The following is a 21,868-nucleotide window of genomic DNA, read 5'->3' on the forward strand; positions in this document are numbered from 1 at the left end:
GCCATGGTTAACATAAGGTACAATTCATTAGCCCACTGAGCTTCCCATCGCACTTTGTTGCTAGAAAAACATGGCCTGTCTTAGGCTCAGATAAATTTACAATCTTCAACTTATTGAACTATAGCTTTAACTTCAAATCTACCATTTTCTTTTGAAAAAAGGAAAATGATATCTGAAAATGGCTACTGTTACATTAATTGAAGCTACCTCCATTTAAATCCTTTCAGAAAGTCACTTTTTCATTTTACTTATCTTGTTTGTTGATCAAAACCTACCAGCAAATTATATCTGTGCATAATCCTGGATCAATGTATAAATTCAGGCCCCAATTTTCTGCAACATTCTAAAATCATCTCAAATACTTACAGAATTGATGTTACCACAGTTTTCTTACCATCTGATTCTTTTTCTATAATATCACATATTCCATGAAAAAAGCAAGACTCTTAAATAAACTACAACAATAGATGAAAGATATGATATATTTAAGAGCAAGGAAAGTGGAAGAGGGGACCAGCTTCTGTCTATTTATTCTGATATAGGAAGAAAATACCGCATAGAACCTAATGATAATTCAGAAAATTCCACATGATATTACTTCTAACTGTTTGGGGGAGGGGGTGTAGTTTTTTGTATTGAAGTTTTGTCCTTGTAAGCTTCCTGGAGTCACGAAGAGCAAGTTGGATGGGCATAGTTTTTTTCCTTTTGACAACCCTAAATCCCTTGCATTGGGGTGGAGTTGGGGAAACTGAATGGAACATTTAAATGGCTAAAAGCCCTTCCTGATGTCTACGTGGAGCTCACAGCAGATATATTCTCATTACACCCAGAGAGAAATATCTGCAGTATCTGGAATCAAACTCACAGCCTACTGATTGTGAGGTGAGAGCTTCACCTCTATGGGGTGGCCATATAAATGTTCTTAAATAAAATAAAATGCCAGCAAATAACTCTAGCGTGCAAATAAGCAGGATGGAATGTGGATACCTCCAGACAAGACTTCAACTGAACTGTCAATGTATTTTCCTACTACAATATCACAAAGTTTTTTTGTTTGTTTGTTTGAACTGAAAGTGTACTGTTTTTCAGGGACACAACTGACCAGAAAAAAACAGGACAATGGAGGCTTTTATGCTTTTTTACTGTATAGGAGTTCTCACTTAACAGCTGCTTCAAACAATGACCCTTCATAATTATGATGGTGATGAAGAAATAACTTCACCACCAATGCCTATGAGCTTCGCAGGTCTGTAGAGGAAAGATGAGTAAGATCATAAGCACAGTTGAAGTCACATGATATCTCACTTAGTGACTGCACTGCTTAATGAACAAGTTGCCAGTCCCAACTATGGTAGCTAAACAAAGAGTACCTGCATACAACTGAATTATTTACAGCAGGCATTTACAAAATATATATACTATACAATATTGATGTTCACCTGGTGTCAGTTTCCCTCTACTCTACCTCGTAGAGTTTTAACCTGGAACCTCCTAATCAAGGCACAAAGTTATAGCGCTAGATTGAGTTTGAGTAAACATTCCCCCTCCCAATTTTTCAGGGAACTTCATTAGGTTTTCACAGGTCCCTAGGATTCCACAAAACAGAGTTTGAAAATCCCCAGCACAGGGGAAGGAGTTGATTTTTGCATAAAACTGTAAGAAACAAGTTCATATGAAGCCTAATATTCGATTCTAGATCTGTTAGTTAATCATGGCAAAAGCACTATGCTTTTTTAAAGGAGGACAATTGTTTAGTACGTAGAGGACAACTGCTGGAGTTACTGTTTTCTATGACACATCTTTTCATCATTCAGAAGCACAGATGGCTGGCCACGCTTCTCAGTGTGAAAGAAGCTCAATGGGAGATACTCCTTCATGGTGGTGTTTAAATCAAGTGTGGGAAGACAGAGAGACTGTACACCTTGGTCAATGGAGCAAGACATTTTCAACTCACCCTACTATCTCCTACATGTTAAATAAAAATACAACACATTAAACTCTTAACACTCAATATTTCACTGAAATGTTTTTATTTATTTAATCCTAAAATACCCATGCTGCTCCATTGCAGAGCAGCCATTTCTACTTCAGAAACTATTTAACTTGTTTACACCAGAACTGATTTTTTTAAAAAGGGTTTTTTCCCTGCAGAATACCAGGTTTTGTATTACTAAAACAAAAACTAATGCAAACAATCAGAAGACTCAATAAAGGACCTAATCTCTTGCTTCTCTCAAGATTAGCAAGTATCAGATCTAGACAGGTGGTCTCTGATTTGAATGAATCAGGAAAACCACAGAGGAATAAAAAAAAGAAACCCTATCCACATGAAAAAGTTATTTCTGGGATAATACTATGTTACACTACTATATGATTGCAGAAAAGCAGTTTAAGAACAGTCATCTGAGTTTGCTTTCTTGCTTTCCTTTCCCTTTTAAGCCTTTTCCCTCTTTTCTCCCTCATCTTTACATTGCAAGCCTTCAGGCAGAGAATGTCTTCTTTCATTTTTTTTTTAACCTGACTTTATGTAAGCTCTCCTGGAGCCTCTTGAGCTGAAGAAGATATAAATACTTTAAACCAGTGGTAAATGCAATCTGTGCTCTTAATCTAATTTCACATTTCTGGCCTATTGCACAGAATGCGGAGAATGTATTAGGAAAAGAGAAAGAGGGACAAAAAGCAAGATGGGAATGGTGTGTTGAGCTGAGCTTCTTAAAGTCTGTTCAGTAAACAACTATCAGTAAAATATATCTATACTGATATAATATATATACTGATATATTTTACTGATCGGTATGTGGTTTATTTGCAAGCCCAGAAGGGGACTGTGAATATTGTTGTTCTTTAAACTACCAATTTTATTTTTGCGATATTACATCTCACTTGAAAGTCTTTGCAACAATAGGGTGAATTCCAGATGCCCGCCATTTTAACATTTCATGTCTTGCTTGTCTGAACCACAGACTATATACGAAGCAAGAAAGGACTTTGGGAAGAGTTAGCTTTGAAATCCCTAGATATTTCTAAATATCTGAGGCATCCTGTGGCCAACCTCCTTCTTACCTTTTCAAATGCTGGAAGAAGAGGCCAAAGACTGAAGCAGAGACACAAGTAACATGGATGAAGTTTTATAAATGGAAACTTATTTGCATTGGGCCCAGAGAGAGCACAGCTGATCTGCTCCATCAGCCCATTCACTAGCAGGAAGGCCATAAAACAAAGGTATTCTGACAACTGCCAAAGGAGAGGGAGAAGCTAAGAATCTGCACTGTTTCCATAATTGTTCAAAATCATGTACAACCTCAATCGCAGATCTAGCATCAGTATATATATTGACCCTGCAACCTTTAGCAATTTCACAAGCCCTTTCAAAAGCAAAAATGTCTGCAAATTATGTAGAACAGCCAGGCTGGCTACATCAAAGTTCTCCCCGTGCTTTAAAAATTACTGGAAAGTGATTAGCTGCGCCCTTTAACTCAGGCAATAAAAAAACAATAGATCCTCAGCAAAAACTCTCACCTTACTGAGATAAAAGCCTTTTAGAAACTTGCCTTTTCTTGTTTCATTTCTCCAGTCTTTTTTCCTTTCCTGATAAATCAAACTGTTGGGTAAACATTCAAAGAGTGTGTGTTTGTGTTTTATACACTGTCTGCCTTGAGTGGTAAAAGAGAATGGGTGAAAAGGAGCAGGAAGAAGGAAAGAAAAGAGTGGTTGTATAAAAGAAGCTGAATTGATTTTGGAGGTTTGACTTAACCAACTCTTCTTTGTCAATGTATTGTAGTTTTAAATTAGTAAGTTTGCCTGTTGTTTTTCAATCAGCAATGGCCTTTTTGCTTGCTAGACTATAGATTTTTTTTAGATAAATAAGTTTTTGAACCATTTTTCTCCTTTGTGCACCTTTCATTTAATAAATTAAGAATCAATATAAGCGCCTTCCAGGTATGAATTGTATAGATTCATGTTTCAATGTTTCTATCACTTGGTTGACTATTCTATTTCAGTTGTTTACACTGTATCATAAAACAAAGTTTAATAATTAATAAAGTTGATGTGGCAAGAAACTTTAAACTTTAGCCTTGATAACTGGAAATTTGCATATGCTCAGCTATTATAATGGGGATTTTCTAATTGTTTTCCCCCCAAAAAAACCATTAAACCTTTTAAACCTGCGAAACCTCCTAAGAGGGATTTACTGCATACAATTGAAGTTAATTTTGTTTTATTCTTGTGGGAAATTTATTTCTTTAATTTTTTAAATTCATGCTCTCACTAAGAAAAAGCAATGGATTCTCCTAGTGGCCATAGGGAGATTTCTTTCTGACCCCACATTTGTGGAGATCCTCTCTTTTTCATATGGTACTCATGAGATTCCAACAAAGAGCAAGAGAATACAAGAGATTTAATTTCAGGAAACATTTTTCAATGTGCTCTTTCTCCCTTTAAGGTGGTTTATGCTTCTGGCACAGAGAAATCTTAATATTTACTGTTTTACCTTGTAATATATTCCTTCCTTCCCCAGCCTAGATGGGTAGAAAAGAGGAACACAATTTCAGGTTTGTATTTATTCATGGGATAAAATTATTTTAAAGTGGGTTTTAATGATTTTATTTGGGCTTTGAGATTTTAATAATTATTGAGAAAAACATGTTAACAACCTTTCTTTGCATCTATTATATATGCTTTCCACTCAACTGATTCTAACTCATAAGGTTTAGGCTAGGATGGGATTCTTGCTCTATTCAAAATTATATTTTATTTCATTACGAAGATTTACCCCAAATATTGTGTGTGTGTGTGTGTGTGTGTGTGTGTGTGTGGTATTCAGCTTTGTCCGGGTATTTTCCCACATCATTATAGTTGTGCTTTTAAAGCTGTAGCGATGTTTCGGCAGAATCTCATCTGCCATCATCAGGCGAACACAATACACAGCCTGATGATGGCAGATGAGATTCTGCCGAAACGTCGCTACAACTTTAAAAGCACAACTATAATGACATGGGAAAATACCCGAACAAAGCTGAATACCATACATATAGATACCTGCGAAAACTTTATATATTATATATATAAAATAGTAATATATATAACTTTAACATGTAACATATAATAGTAATATATATAACTTTAACATGTATTTTCCCCGGAACAGTATGTCTGTTCTATATGAATGTGTTTCTGCTCCCCTTTTCTTTTGCTTCCTCTATGTATGCCTATGGATAGGCAAACATGAGTTGGATTGCACATGTCCACTTCTGAGTCAAAGGGCCAGAGAGGGAGAGAAAAAAAGGATTACAATGGAGAGAGTCAATTGTGGCCAACTGCCTTTAGAATAGAGAGTAAATTGCAGCCAATTGCTTTTTCCATAGAAATACATTGGACTGCTAATCATTCCCAAAGTTAATATTTAGTTGGGCTCTCCCACCACAGTGCCTCTGTTTTCAGGGAGTAATCCTGCTGATAGGCAGTGACCCAAGCTCTTTAAACTTCTAACATTCGACTCTGGCTTCAGTGATTGTTTTACTTAAATCCTACTGGTAAGTTGTGCTGGAAATAGATAACAATGAATTGCTGATTTTGGAATTTATTTATTGATTTAAAAGGTTTGTTTATGGCGAACTATGATATGCAGTATGGGAGGCTGGAAAAGGTAACAGTTATGTCTGTAACTACTACAAAGAAGTTTGAAAATCACTTCTTTACATTTCTTTTTCTTCTTTTTTCTTATTCAACTTTTACCTTTCACTTTTTTCCCCTATTTTTCTTCTATGTTTCAGTAGTTTTTTTTAATCTTTGCAAAATATTTTAATAAAATTGTTAAAAATGTTATTTTTTTAAGAACAATTCCCAAGTTAATAAGACCTTCAACACAAAAATATTGTTCACTCCTATTTTAGATAAATAAATGTATTTCTCAGTCATACAATTATCACTTCTCTTTTACGAACCATAAAATGTACTTTGTTTCCTTTGTGAGCACATTTTAAAAAGCTAAACCTTTTCAGGAAAAAGGGTAGATGTTAAAATTTAAATCAATTTGCTTTATATATTATAGGAGTATGGTGGTTTCCATTACCACTACAAACATGTTAAAATATACACATTACTCCTTTCTAATTATCGGAATTCCTAATCTTTAACTTTAAATTGAATCATCTGTGATTAATATATATTGCATTCATTAATGCAAACGCCCACTGAAATAACTTTTGAGTCAAAAACGTACTTGTTACTATTTGAACATATTATTTTCCATCTGATTATTGGAGTGGCAAGAATTTAAAAGTTTCAAATTATGAAACTTAAATTAAGTGTTAGAAATTATTTTTAACAATATTTTTATTGAAATTTTAAAACGCAAAGGTAAAAAATCTAATACAAATTAAAAGAAATATAAAAAAGAAAAATTACAAAGTGCAGAAAGGAAAAATGTGGAAAGATCCACATTCTCTAATATTTCAACCCAAAATCTCTTTATCCCATATTTTATCTTTTGTCTTTAGCAAATAATAGGGCCTGGACATATAAATTTAGCAAAAGTCCATTAAGAACTACCACAATTTTAAAAAGTAAAACAAACGAATTTCTTTCCTTTACGTAACACTCTGTCATTTTCTCTAACTATACCAAGGGGGAAAAAAAACTGTCATCCTCATGCCTTGTCTATAAACAGATATTTTAAAACTCATCATTCAAACTTAACAAAAATTCCATTAGGAAAGATCAGAAACAACAGCGTATTTAAAAGTATAATATTTAATCCCTTCAAATGATGTCTCAAATTAATTTCTTATCATTTTGTCTTCATATTCTCTCAATTTTAATACCAGAACATCATTTTTGCTAAAAATGTAACAAAAACTATTTTCTTCCCGTTACTTATCTATAAACAAATCTTTAAAGCCTCAACATTCAATCCTAGTCAGAAAACCAATTAAAATTGTTAGGAAAAAAATTCTATACATTTTCACTTTGATTGAATAAGCCAACTTTGCAAACCTATATTTTTCTTTGAAAGATCTTGATGCTTAGTTCTTTTAAGAAATGTCCCAAAAGCTGATTTCCCGTCTATCTCTCTTTAATTCTTTTCACAAGAATTCTTTTATAAGTATAACACCTCTCTTTTGTAAATTCAAAGTAAGAAACTTGTCCAAGTCACTTTCCTGAGTTAAAATCCATATATCCAAATCACTCTTCTGGCTTATTACTTGTATGTCCCTTTTAATTATTAAAACCTTGGTTTTCAATTGTCAATATCATTGTTGTATCCTATCAATTTTAAACCATATCCCAAACAGTTTGATTTTCAACATTTTCTTCTGTCTCTTCTTTTAAGACCATTTTTATGATGTAGTCTAAAATAGAAAGTTCTGGGTACATTGTTGCCAAATATCGTTGAATTCTTCCAGAGTTAAATTAGTTTTCTCCATTCTATATTAGTGAGTCTTCTTTGATTATAATCTTTCTAGTAGCCTCTAGTAACCAGCTTTTAAAGCCTCCTCTTATCGCATTTTTCTATCATCCGACACATTTTCCCAGAGAAATTTCTTAACACATTCAAAATCTTCATATATATATATATATTAATAAGATATGAATAAGATTATAGGAAGTTTTTCTTTACTCTTTAAACTTACATAAAGCTTTTTTTTTTGCTGGAGGTTGAAGGAAAAATGCCCAGGGAAATAAAACTTGCCCTTCTGAAGGTTCTTAATATCAATCTATAAAGCAATTGACAAGCCATTTCCAGTAAGGATGGTTAAGAGAGGAAGCAAGAGGAACCCAATATTTTTTAAAGGCTTGGGCTAAACTGACTCCTTGCTCCCAGAGTACAACCAGCTGGAGACAGTTTCATCAAGGAAATGTCTGTTGGGAACTCTCAAGTCCTGCCCTTTATCGTTAAAGGGTTCAAGGAGCCAACTCTTTCAATGACTCCACTTTCTGCTACCATCATTGGGTCCACTAAAAGCAAAGTTGTCTTCAGTCTGCCCTTGCTTCCCTGGAAGTCATGTCAGAAAGTATTTCTTGACTTTCACTGAAAGAAAGTCAAGAATCTTAAGTTTTGCTCTTATCAATTTATTCATCCATAAAACTTATTTTTCTGTGTCCTGATTTTCAGATAGGCAAAAGGAGGCGACACAGCGTGCATTAAAATCTCAAAAGACTTGGGGAAGTTCAAGCTTTGCAGAAATATAAAAGGCCTTTTAAAATAAACTGGAATAAACAGCCAGCAGCTGCTGAAATACTTGCTTTATTGCTTCAAACTCCATCAAATCATATTTTTCAGTTTTAGAAAAAGTGAGAGGGGAGAGAGAGATATATAATTAAGGAATTTAAAGTTCACTTAAATATCTCTAAAAACCAAAGATTTATACTCTAAGTTGCTCCTGGCTGCAAGATAATTACCTGCTTCCTTTTCCAATGAAGGTAAAGGTAGAGGCTGGTTTGATTTAAAATTGACTCTTAGTGACAACATGGAACTATTCGTGCATATTTTTTTTACAAATATTCTGAAGTACTGTAGTTTTTGGCTGCTTTCAATAGGATGTTTTATAATCTTAAGATTCTGTCCTATAGCCCAAGAATTAATGGTAATCCTTCATCTAAATAATAACCAGGTTTGACCCTATTAAAATTCTGGAAATTAAGTCATCTAGGTGCTGAAACCTGCTTTAAGCCTCAAATTCCAACTAGAGTTGGTTAATTAAAAAAATAATATAATGAAAATAGACGGGAAAAATCTTGTTGGCTGTTATCTGAAAAAGAACTGGAAGAGGAACTGAGAAAAGGAAGTTTTGCTTTCTTGAACCCCTTATATTGTAATCTGCAGTCACCATCCTTAAGAGAATTGTTGTATCTTAGAAGTGGAGGAATATAATATTACTTCAACACAGTACCATTTGTGTTTTTATTGCTAACCTTCAGCCTATTCTCCAAAAAGACAAAGAAAACCTGATGCCTGAATCTTCTCAAGAATACATGCAGTTTATTAACCTCAAAAAGGCTTATCATTTGCCTAATATGTGGTTTTACTTTAAGGAACTTTTCAATTTTGCTTACTAACTACAGTTCTTTGCAGTATCCAAATTAATTGCAACAGGATATTTGTGGAATGGCATTATAGTTCTTTAAAAAGATATTCAGTTGGCACATGTCAATATCTACAAAGATCAAAACACAGGTAGTCCTTGACATACGACCATAATTGAGTCCAAAATTTATGTTGCTAAGCGAGACATTTGTTAAGCGAATTCTGCCCCATTTTAAACCTTTCTTGCTACAGTTGTTAAGTGAATCTGGTTTTTGCATTGGCTTTGCTCAGAAGGTCGTAAAAGGTGATCACATGAAGCCCAGGACACTGCAGCTATCATAAATATAAGTCAGTTGCCAACTGTCTGAATTTTGATTATGTGACCATGGAGATGCTGCAAATGGTCATAAGTGTGAAAAATAGTCATAAGTCACTTTTTTCAGTGACGTAACTTTAGAGAGTTACTAAATTAATTGTTGTAAGTCGAGGACTACCTGTCGTGCAAACAATAGTACTCCTTGTGACATTCTATGGAAGACAAAGTTGGACTTTAAAGAACCAAAATGGGAAGAATAGTGATGTTTGGAACATTGATGTTGCAAAATAAAATCCTTAAGAATTACATAGACAGCTAAGGAAAAACAGAAATAATCATCATATAAATTAACCACTTGGGACACAAATGACCAGACTCAAATTATCCTACTTTGGACACATTATGCAAGGACTTAATTCTCTGCTGAATGCTGAGAAAGAATGGAAGAAAGAAAAAGAGGCTGATCAGCAGCAAGCTGGATAGACTCAATTACAATACTATTAGGCACATCATGGTTTGAAAACTTGAAAGACCAGATTAGGGAAAGATCATTCAGTATTGCACAATTATAATCTGAAAAACTGGCTAACATTTTATGTGTTGTACTTGTATTTCTATAATATGAAATTAACTTGTACTAAGCAAGCTTGTGGCTCTATCTAGTCCAGGGGTGTCAAACTCACATTGTCACAGCATTGTCACGTGACGTATCACTTTTTTCCTTCACTAAATTGGGCATGGGCGTAGCCAGCATATGACACATTTGGCTCACAGGCCATGAGTTTGACAAACCTGCTCTAGTTGAAGTACAGTCAGAGGAATGGTAGGAGTACAGGATTTCACACAGACAGAAAATCACCAGCAGCCTTTGATCCAAATGCACTAGGAAACACCTTTCTGGTATATTATTACAAGAAACATTTGTCTTTTTACAGGTTTTCCTTCCTTGGACATGGACACAGATATATCACAAGTGCACTCAAAAATATTAGAAATGGTTTTAAGAAACATTTAGCTGTAGGTCATTTATTTTTGGTGTTATATAGAGTTAGGATTAGATTCTAACATCAAGAATCATTTAAGGTGTTCCTTAACACAGATTGTACCACATGTAAATTAGATAATACTCCAACAACATTATGCTAAAATCATATAATGACGAAGAGTCAAGTTATTGAAAAGATGGAAAGACTAAATGGAGCAAATGGATGATTATATAAAGAAACAAATTTATGAACAAAGAGCTTTTAATTTCTTATGATTATTAATCATAATTGGTGGACTGGTTCTCTCAAAAGTTAGCCTATCCATTTTCATAACTATTCCAATGATAATTACACTATTGTGCAGAACTGCATTTGATCACATAATTAAATATCATTAGTTACCATCTCCCTTCATTCTGATCCTTCTCTACTCATTCAATATATTCCAATCTTTTAAGAAAAATACATGTCTCTTCATCTTTTCTTCATATAGTCATACTTATTTTTAAAACACCTGATTTTATTACTCTCAAAAATATTGATTTGCTTGGGCAATATATTGAAAATAGTGTTCAGTTTAAAACCTGCAAAATTTTTCATTCAATTCAGTTCTTCTCCTTTCGGTCTTAAGCTACACATTCATCCTGTATGTCCAACTTACTATGTCCAATACAATACCTCCTACGGTAGTATCATTTCATTTTACCTTTATCATGAAAAAACTGAACCTCATTCATTCTTTCAATTTATGTGTATCCATCCATCTTCTACAATAATTTCACCTTCAGGCTCAGAATAACTGAAAACAATATCTGGAGAATATTGTGTCTGTGATGGGCTTGATCTTCAGCTCCCTAATCCTGGTTGAATATTTTTATCAGAGTTTTCTACATAGAAGAATTTGTTTTTGCTGGGCATTTTAATTGGCTTTTCTTTGCATTTCTGCAGTGTGGCTGCAAAATTATATGGCTGAGAATTTACCCACAACGTTTTCCCCATCCAACAGATTTACTTCAACATTTACCAGAAAGTTTTCTTCCTAAGTAAATAAAGAAATAATCCTATTGACTTGTGGGGGAAATGTTTTTTTAATCTTATTGAAAAAATGGCATGGGATAGTCTTAGCTAATAATCAAATTTTACCTCTATTTTCACGCCCTCGTGGCATGAAATGAAATGCCTTCACAATACCCATTGTTCAGTGAAAGTTTTCATGGTTCTTTACAGTAACAAAGGGACTCGGGACAGCTAAAGTTTGGTAAGCCAAATACTTAAAGATGAAGAAGTTGAAAAACCTTATATGAGAGCACTTTGGCATCAACTATTTTTCTGTATGATTTGCTAATAATTCATTTCCAGTCAATTTTCCACTCTGATCAAATTTCCAAGGAGAGAATATCATTTCAGAACCAACCAATCTATATTTTTGGGTTAGAGTTTTTGCCCACCACTGTTTATACTGAATGCAAGTCTTCGTTCCATTGATCTATTATTAGACATCATGACTCAGGGTGGGGAAAGTAGCATATTAAGTCTGCAAAGTCAGACTTTTCAAGCAGAATGTAATGACATCCTCTGAAAGGACAGGATAAAGACAGTGCATATGCACAAAACAGTCTGCATGCCCTTCCTTTACAGCAAAAAGCTAGAAGTCCTTCCTGTGGCAACATTATTTGGCACTACAAGAAAGACAAGAAGTTTGACTCTTAACATTTCAACAGCTTCTCAAGCCCCCTTCTCCTTGCCCTCTCTCACAGCCTTAGGAACACATACAGGAGGGCTATGAAAACTATTTCTCAATTACCACCTGAGAAGTAAATTCCATTCCTGTCAGCTGGTGCTCCATTCAAAATCCAAGAAAGAAATACTTAGACTCTTTTAATTAGAGAAAAGATATCTTTTACTGGAAATCAAGTGGTAGCAACAAAAGAATTCTGAATCTGAGAAAATGGGCGCGCAAATCACATATACAAAGTAATGGCAACGTTCCCACCCCCAATAGTTCAAATGGTTCTTCCAATTAAAAGTTGTGAATATCATCATGTGGGCCTCTCCAGGTGGTGATGAGGCTTCTGTCTGTTGACCTTGGCATAGTTTGATAAAGTTTGCAGCTGCGCATAGCATAGGAGAGAAAGCTAAGCAAGGAATAGAAACCTAAGCAAGAATGTACTCCCCCCCCCCCAGTTTATACAGTTCTGGTTTGTAACACCTCCAGCTCACTTCCCATAATTTTCCCCCCTCCTCCCCCCATTACTTATGACAGCCAAAAGATGCAAAGCAAAGGGAGAAAATCTTGAAGGCTGACATTCGGCCCTCCTAGAAAAGAGACCTTAGTCCTATAAAAGAAGAAAACATAGAAGGTAATAGTCAATATACAGGTAACATCAAAATACTCCCATTTTTAGGGTTTATCAGGATATTTAGTACGAAGTGTAGGAGCTCTAACATTCTTTTCATTGACCCACTGAGCTTGGGAAGAAGGAAAATGTTTCCAAGCAACCAAATATTGGAGTCGACCCCTCCGTTTCCGAGAATCCAAAATTTCTTTAACTTCAAAATGTTGTTCGCCTTCAATTAGCAATGGCACAGGAGAATCAATCTGGGTCGGTCTCAAATTGGAAGTATGTTCAAGTTTTAACAGACTAACGTGGAAAACGGTGGATTCGTCGAAGAGTTTTTTGTAATTTCAGTTGGACTGCCACAGGGTTTACAATTTGTTCTATTGAGAAAGAGCCAACATACTTAGGGGCAAGCTTTTTTGACTTTTGGGTGGTTTGCAAATATCTGGTGGATAAAAAGACTTTGTCGCCCACCTGATATGGTCTTTGTGGAGTTTTTTTTTTTGTCTGCAAATTTCTTATGAGCTTGATGTGCATCATCTAATGCTTTACGAGTAACCTGCCAGGTAAGCTGGAGTTGTGTTATCCATTCATCTAATGACTGAATGTTAGGCTTCTCACGTGGAAGTTCAGGCATGGGTACGAAGTCTTGCCCCGATGCTACTTTAAACAGAGTAAACCCAGTGCTACTATGTACGGAATTGTTATATGCCACCTCAGCAAATGGCAATAGGTCAGCCCAATTATCTTGCTGATAATTTATGTAACATCTAAGATATTGTTCCAATACCACGCTAGTCCTCTCACAAGCCCCATTAGTTTGTGGATGGTGGGCGGAGCTTAATCCCTGGGCGGAGCCCAATAACTTCAGGAACGCCTTCCAAAAGTTCGAGGTGAATTGGACACCCCTGTCTGAGATTATGCATTCAGGAACCCCATGTAACCTGTAGATATGTAAAATAAACAGTTTAGCCAACGTTTTTGCAGATGGGATCTTCGAACAAGGTATGAAATGTACCTGTTTGGAAAACAAATCAGTTACCACCCAAATAACTGTGTTTCCCCCACTTTCAGGTAATTCCACTATAAAATCCATAGAGATTTCTTTCCATGCAGTTGTTGGTCTAGCCACATTTTGTAGCAAGCCTGCTGGCTTACCAGGGGGCCGTTTGGCTGAGGCACAGATAGAACAACTAGCTACATAAGTTTCAATGTCCTTCTTCAAAGTAGGCCACCAAAATTGCCATTTAACCAAGTGTAAGGTTTTCACAAATCCAAAATGACCAGCCGCTTTAGAATCATGAGCTTGGTTCCTCAGTTTCTCTGGCACATATAATTTGGCTCCCACCCAATGCCAATCCATCTCTAACCGTACAGTTATTTGAGTGAGCAAGGAACCAGTCATCAAGTTTTAGAGTATCTCTTAATTGTGCAGTCAAATCATTCGATAAATCCACCTCCTTCTTCTTTTGGGCTCTGGTAACCACTGGAGCTGCCAACTGTTTGGATGGGACAATTGGCCGTATCACTTCCTGGCGAGCACTATTATATTGAGGTAGTCTAGATAGAGCATCCGCCATGAAGTTCCTTCCCCCTGGAATGTACTTCAATGAAAAATTAAAGTGTTTAAAGTACTGTGCCCAGCCGGTTTGCGATTTCCGGTTTGTCGGCTTTGCGAGCGGTAGGGATTCGCGAAGCTGCGCGATCCCTGCCGCGCTAGCCGTTTTGGGGCTCCGATCCGAAAGGGTGCGGAGCAAGGCTGCCCTGCAGGGGCAGCTGAAGGTAGGGGATCCGGGAAAGGGTTTGGGGGTGCTGCAGACCCCCTCCCTAGCCGGCAGAACCTCCTTTTACCAAGATGGTGCAGCGGCGGTCCGTAATGGCCGCCACAAAGAAGCCGGCAGCTGGGCAAGTATGCGCTGGAGGAAGAGGAGAAAGTTTTTAAAAGTGAAAGTCTTCTTGGTCGACCCAGGACTCTAAGATATATTTAATTTAATTCCTGAAAATGATGGCTTTTTGGGTGATTCTTTCCACAAGAGAAAATAAGCGGCAATTCTGAGGTGCTGAAAGGAAAGTTTACTCTCCCCCCCGACGGAATTAATAAATGGATATTGAGAAACCTGTTTTTTTTCAGGTAAAACTAGCTTTTTGGGATAAGTCGGAAGGGAGAGGACAAAAAATATATTTATCTGGTTGGACTTTGTTGGAGGAGATGCCTTAAGGATTTGAAAACAGAAATAAAATCTTAATAAGGCTTCAGAACACAGATTTGAATTTTCTTTTTTTCTTTGTCTGATACTACCCCTGGAAGAGAAAGGGGGAATTTTGGCTTGGCTTGGATTGATTGAGGATTGTGGACTTTGGGATTGTCTTATTTTTCTTTTGGAATATTTTGGTTGGTGTGAGAAGAAAGAGGGAAAAAAAGAAAAGAAAAGATCTACAATGGCTTTTTCCTTTGAGGAACTGAGAGATGAATATGAGCAAACAAAAGCAGCCTGTAAAGATGGTATGGAAAAAGCTTTTCTTTTTTTAGAAATGGCGTTGGTTAACTACGAACAGACAATACAGATGGAAGTAGAAGAACAACAAGAAGAAGATGAAGACGCCATCTTCAATGAATCCCAAAATTCATCTAAGAAAGAAGGAAGGAAGAAAGCGAGGAAAATGAAGGACTTAAGATCTAAAAAAACATTTAAGAAAGAGAAAAATATGATGCAAAATAAATACAATGATAGCAAACAAGAGAAAAAGGGAATACAACAGAGAAGGGATGCCGGCAAGACAGAGGTTAGAAGAAGGGGGTAGGAAGATTTGGTGGGGAAGAAAGAAAGGGGAAAGGCGGAGAAAAGCCACAAAGTTTTAAAATTAGATGGGAAAAGAGGAATCTTTTTTAGGGATAATGGGTAAAGCATAAATTTTCTTTAAAAAGATTCTGCAAGGTACACAAGATGGTATTGTAACATTTGTATTAGAAATAGAAAATTAGAATGGCTTAAGAGTTAATAAGAAATTAAAATGTTGAAGTGTTTAATAATGATTGATTTTTAAAATGTAATAAAATATTGAAGGGAAAGGCAATGAGAATGCTATAAGATTTATTATTTAGATTTATTATTTAACTACGTATTTAGGAGGATATTATGTATTTAAACATTTTTGATTTTTACTCTGTTTTTATTGTTACTAAAAGTAAAAATTAGTAGATAGAATGTACCAAGCAGAATCAAATTGGGTATTAGGTGTTTATAAATGTTAATCTAATTAATTTAGGAGAGGATAGAAAGGCATCATGCTCTGAGACTTCCGCTCGCTCGAGCGGCAGCTGCGATCCCTCGCGCTAGCGTTTTGGGGCTCCGACCCAGACGGGTGCGGAAGGCCCCTGCAGGGGCAGCTGAAGGTAGGGGATCCGGAGAAGGGTTTGGGGTGCTGCAGACTCCTCCTGGCCGGCAGAACCCCTTTTCCCAGGACGGTGCAGTGGCGGTCTGTAATGGCGCCACAAAGAAGCTGGCAGCCGGGTAAGAATGCGCAGGAGGAAGTGGAGAAAGTGATTGAGAGGAGAAAGTTTTCTTGGCTCCTAGGACTCTAAGACATATCTAATAAAATTCCTGAAAAGTATGACTTTCTGAATAATACCTGCCAGAAGAGGAAAAAAGCGGCTGTTTGAAGGTGCTGAAAGGATAGCTTTCCCTCTTTTCCTACGGAATAAATAACTGGATATTAAGAAACCTATTTCTTTTAGGTGAAAATTGGTTTTAAGCGATGAGTGGGAAGAGAGAGGATTAAAAGAAAACATTTGTATGCTAAGATTTGTTGGAGCAGATGCCTTAAGGATTTGAAGACTAGAATATATTGCAATAAGATTTTAAACAGATTTGGACTTTCTTTCTTTTGGATTGATATTGCCCCAGAAGGAGAAAGTGAGAATTCTGCCTTGGTTTGGACTGACTGATAACTTTGGGACTGTTTTATTTTTTTTTTTTTCTTTTGAATATTCTGGTTGTTGTAAGAAGAAAGAAGGGAAAAGAAAAGAAAAGATTTATAATGGCTCTTTCTGTTGAGGAACTAAGAAAAGAATATGAACAAGCAAAAAAAAAATGGTAAAGATGGTGTGGAAGAAGCTTTCCTTTTCTTAGAAATGGCGCTTATTAATTATCAACAAACATTACAACAGATGAAGACAGCAGAGGAACAAGAAAGAAAGAAAGGAGCCATCTTTAATGAATCTCAGAACTTGATCCAGAAAGAAGGAAGAGAGAAAGAAAAGAAAAGAAGAGAAAAGAAGAAAATTAAAGGACTTAAGGACTTAAGATCTAAAAAACATTTAAGAAAGGGAAAAACAAGGTGCAAAACCAATATGATGATAGTAAACAAAAGGGAAAAGGAATACGACAGAGAAGGGAAGCTGGCAAGGCAGAGGCTAGAAGAAGGGGGTAGAAAGGTTTGTTGGGAGAAGAAAGAAAGGGAAAAGGTGGAGAAAAGCTACAATGTTTTGAAATTAAATGAAAAAAAGAAACTTTTTTTGGATAATGGATAAAGTATAATTTTTAAAAAAAAAAAAAAAAAAAAAGATTTTGCAAGGTACATAAGATGAGATGGTAGTATTGTAATGATTTAAGAGTTGATAAGAGATTAAAATGTTAAAATGTTTAAAAATGATTGGATTTAAAACTTAATAATAGGGGAGGTTTAGAATATTGTTTTAATTAAAGAGTTTAATAAGACTATGGTATTGATGTTATTATAAAATTTTTATTATAGTATCTTTTTAATATTTGGATTTATTGTCTAATTATGTACTTAATTATGTTGGATGTATTAGTTAGATAGAATGTACCAAGCAAAATCGGATTGGGTATTAGATATTATTTTAAAGATTAATTTGATTAACTTAGGGGAGATAGAAAGGCATCATACTCTGATTAATGATTTCAGGAGAAACTTATTTTCTTTTTTTTTTATAAGGAATGAGACAAAGGGATGATAAAAAATGGACAAAAGATATAAATATAATGATTCAAATTAAGATGATTAATTAAGATAGAAGTAAGAAGTGTGAAATATGTGGGGAAGTTAATATAGAAGGCTTAGAATGGTAAATAAAATAAGTAATGATATGTAAGATGAGTATGAATATAATTGAAGTCCATGAAGAGAGAGACACCTGGGTCCAAGTTACTTTCAAAAAGATTTCCTTTTTATGTGTTGTGTGTTGTGTGTATATGTTTTTTTGGGGGAGAATTAGTTAAAATTTTAGAAATATAGATTGAGAATAATGGTAACTAAGTCAGAAAGAAACAGATGAAATAATAATAATGATATTGAATAAGAGTAAAGAGAAGTAAAGAGAAATTGAATAAGAGGTTTTGGTATGTTGTATGGAAATGGTTTAAAACAGAATTATAATTTATCTGACTTGTTAAATTGACAATGAAAAAAGGTTTAAACATGTAATGAATAATGACAATTTGTGTGTTTTAAAAATTAATAAAACTTGTTTTATAAAAAAAAAAAAAAAGAAAGGCATCATGCTCTGATTAGTGATTTCAGGAGAAATTCTTTTTTTTTTTCATTATAAGGAATGAGATAGAGGGATAATAAAGGATGGGCAAAAGATACAAATATAATGATTTAAATTAAGATGGATTGAATAAGATAGAATTATGAAGAGTGAAATGTGTGGAGAAGTTTATATAGAAGATACAGAATGGTAAATAAAAAAGGTAATGATCTGTAAGATGAGCATGAATATAATTAAAGCCCATATAAAGAGAGGTACCTGGGGCCAAGTTACTTTACTAAAAGATTTTTTATATGTATGTTTGTGTCTGTTTATGTCTTTGAGAGTATTGGTGAAACCTTGTAGAAACATAGAAAGAGAGTGACGATAATCAAGTCAGAAAGAAATAGATGAAATAATACAGAAATGTATTGTATAAGATAAGGTTTTATCTGACTTGTTAAATCCATAATGGAAAAAGGTTCAAATGTGTAATGGTTGATGATGATTTGTTTGTTTTTGAAATTAATAAAACTTGCTTAAAAAAAAAAAAGTACTGTGCCCAGCAAATTTGTTTGGGGGAGAGCTTCCGGGGCATTTTCAAGGCCTCCAAATTTTTATGATCAGTCCACACCTCAAATGGGTGTTTTGCTCCTTCCAAGAAATGTCTCCAAGTTAACAGGGCCCAGCAAACTGCAAAAGCTTCTTTTTCCCAGACGGCCCATCTCCTTTCGGTTTCAGATAATTTACGGGAAGTATATGCACATGGTTGTAAAGTCCCCGTCTCATTTGCTTGCAGTAACACCGCTCCAACTGCTACGTCACTCGCATTGGCTTGGATCACAAAAGGAGCATCCATCTCCGGGTGCTTGAGTACTGGTTCAGCAGCGAACAGTCATTTCAGCTTTTCAAAGGCAGCTTGACATTCCATGGACCACTCCAGTGGCTTACTAGGCTTTGGTTTCACCTCCCCTTTGGTTTTTAGGAGGTTTGTGATAGGCAGTGCTATCTTCGCAAAAGCCGGGATAAATTGTCGGTAAAAATTGGCGAATCCCAAGAAACTCTGAAGTTGTTTCCTGGTGCGTGGAGGGGCCCATTCCAACACGGCACGAACCTTCCCCGGATCCATTTCTATGCTTTCATGTGAGATGCGATAACCCAAATAGTCAATTTTCTCCTGATGGAATTCACATTTGGACAATTTTGCATACAGCTTAGCGGCTCGGAGTTTTTCCAAAACTGACCGCACTAGTTTCACATGTTCATCACGAGTCTCTGTGTAGATAAGGATATCATCAAGGTAAACCAAAACTCCTTTGTATAAATGTTCATGTAACACTTGATTGATCATTTGCATGAATACTGCTGGGGCCCCCTGTAGGCCAAATGGAAGAACGTTGAATTGGAAACAACCCATCGGGCAGTTGAAAGCGGTTTTCCATTCATCCCCTTCCTTAATTTGAACCCGGTAGTACGCTTCTCTCAAGTCGAGCTTCGTAAAAATTTTCCCCTTGGCCAGGTGGGTCAACATGTCCTTCATCAAGGGGATGGGGTACACGTTTTCCACGGAAATAGCATTCAGGTTTCTATAATCAACACATAAGCAAAGGGAGCCATCTTTCTTTTCACGGAACAACACTGGGGCCGCTACCCGAGGTCTAGCGGGTTGGATGAAACCACGTTCCAAATTCTTATTGATAAATGACCGCAGCTCTTCTAGCTCCCGCAGTGTCGAGTACAGCTTCAGTTTTGGGAGTTTCACCCCAGGAAAAATTTCAATACTACAATCTGTTGAACGATGGGGCGGAAGCTCATCCAAGGCCTTTTCACTGAATACTTCAAGTATTCAGGGAATACTTCCCAATATTCCTCTGGAATTTTCTCCTCCCCCTTCAGTTTCTCAGTACCCGTGGAGGCCAATTCAGTGGGATTCTTGAGTTTCGGTTGAGATCGCCCCTCCTCTTCCGGGCGCTGGTCAGTACGTTTGCACAATGACCCCCTCCTCCAATCGACATAGGGGTTCCATTTCCGGAGCCAGGGCAATCCCAGTATTAGCGGCCGTTCCATTCCAGGGGCCACAATAAAACACAAAATCTCTCTATGCTTCCCCATTGTCATTTCTATGGGTTCCGTTATGAAATGTGCAGGGCCGCCCCCAGCTACCGATCCATCCAATTGGCAAAAGGCTATGGGCGTTTTTAAGGTCTTTAGGCTTAAGCCCATTTTCTCCACTACTTCCAAGCTGACTACGCACCTTGTGCACCCAGAGTCTAACAAGGCCAGCATTTTCCCTTTGGCTCCCGATGTGGGTACCCTTAACTTCACTGGAATGGTCATAGGGCCCTTGTTTGGACTTACCAGTGAGTCATCTTCCAATTCAAATTCACTCTCTTCAGAAGAGGTTGGAGTTCCCAGCTCCTCTCCTTTCGGAGGGGCGACCTCTACAACCTCGTCCACTTTAAGCGCCGTTTCACGAGGCTTCGCTAGGGGTTTTTTCAGGTCTTTTTCCTCCTCCTGGCACCCCCTTTGGTTCCAACTTGGCCCGGCAATCTGCAGCCGGTGACCTTCCTTCCCACATCGGAAGCAAGCAGTGGTCTTGGGTTTCACCGCCATCCCTCCCTTTTGGGTTTTTAAGGCTTCTCGAGGATGGGTGGGGGAGGACTTGCTCCAACTGGAACCCCCCCCCCCAGCATCTGTTTCGGGTTAGATCAATTTCCACTTCTGCTGCCAGCACGTACCACTTCTGCAGCTCATTGGGGTCTCTTTTGGCAATGCAGCTTTGGTATACATCTTCATTTAACCCATCTTTGAATGCTTCTATCAGGGCTCCCTGGGACCAGCCTCGAATATGACACACCAGCTCTCTAAATTTCTCAGTGTAATCGGCCACTGATCTCCGCCCCTGATTTATGGTCTTCATCCTAATTCTGGCCTTACGTTCAGCAAGTGGGTCTTCAAACCTGGCCTGCAGCGCAGTCATGAACAGGTCATAATTCATCAGCTGAGGGGCATTATCATTATGCAAAGTCACCATCCACTTTGCAGCTGTTCCCTCCAGAGCCCTGGTAACACATCTAACTTTGGCTGCTTCTGAGGAAAAATCCCCTCCGTATTCCTCCATATGGCTCCAGACTTGTGCTAGGAAAAATCCTAACTCCTTGGGATCCCCCCCATATTTCACTTCCAATGGAGGCACCTTTGGAGTTCTCCATCTTCTGGCAATTACTCCTCCTGCTGGGGGCCCCTGGGCTGCTGCTGCGTGTTGCCCTAGCCCGGGTTGATTTATGGGGGTGGCTGCTCTGCTTCTTCTGGCTGGGGCTGCCTCCCCCTCCTCTCCCTCATACCTTTGTTCAGTTTGAGGATCTCCGATACCTTCATTTAGAAGATGCCTGGCTTGAGTTAGCAAAAAATTCTTCCTTTCCTTCTCTTGCCATGGCTCCTCTCTTCCATGCCGACGGGTAGTGGTCACTCCTGGAGGAGGCTTTTCCTCAGGATCCTTCCAGCCGACTCCCAGGGACCACTTGGGTTTTACAGCTGGTTTTTCTCCAAGATTTAGTTCTGCTAACAAGTCAGCTTCCCTTGCTTCCTCTAGCAGCAGAGAATCTTGTCCTCTAGTTGCTCCCAGATCTTCTTGGTCGCTGGCTGGACTTGACATGATGTTCAGACCCCCTCGGAAGAAAATGTATTATCTCTCCGGGTGGGCTG

At 37.1% G+C, this 21,868-nt stretch overlaps 1 protein-coding gene across 10 annotated transcripts in view; it reads right to left on the minus strand.

The window, feature by feature from the left end:
* CD47 (CD47 molecule) overlaps positions 1-21,868 on the minus strand; it is a 69,216-nt gene that overhangs the window by 34,734 nt on the left and 12,614 nt on the right. The gene's annotated exons all lie outside the window — the stretch shown is intronic.

This window comes from Notechis scutatus, chromosome 5 (genome assembly GCF_049901735.1).
Source record: "Notechis scutatus isolate UNSWTSFEM ecotype Mainland chromosome 5, rNotScu1.2, whole genome shotgun sequence".
Taxonomy (NCBI): Eukaryota; Metazoa; Chordata; class Lepidosauria; order Squamata; family Elapidae; genus Notechis; species Notechis scutatus.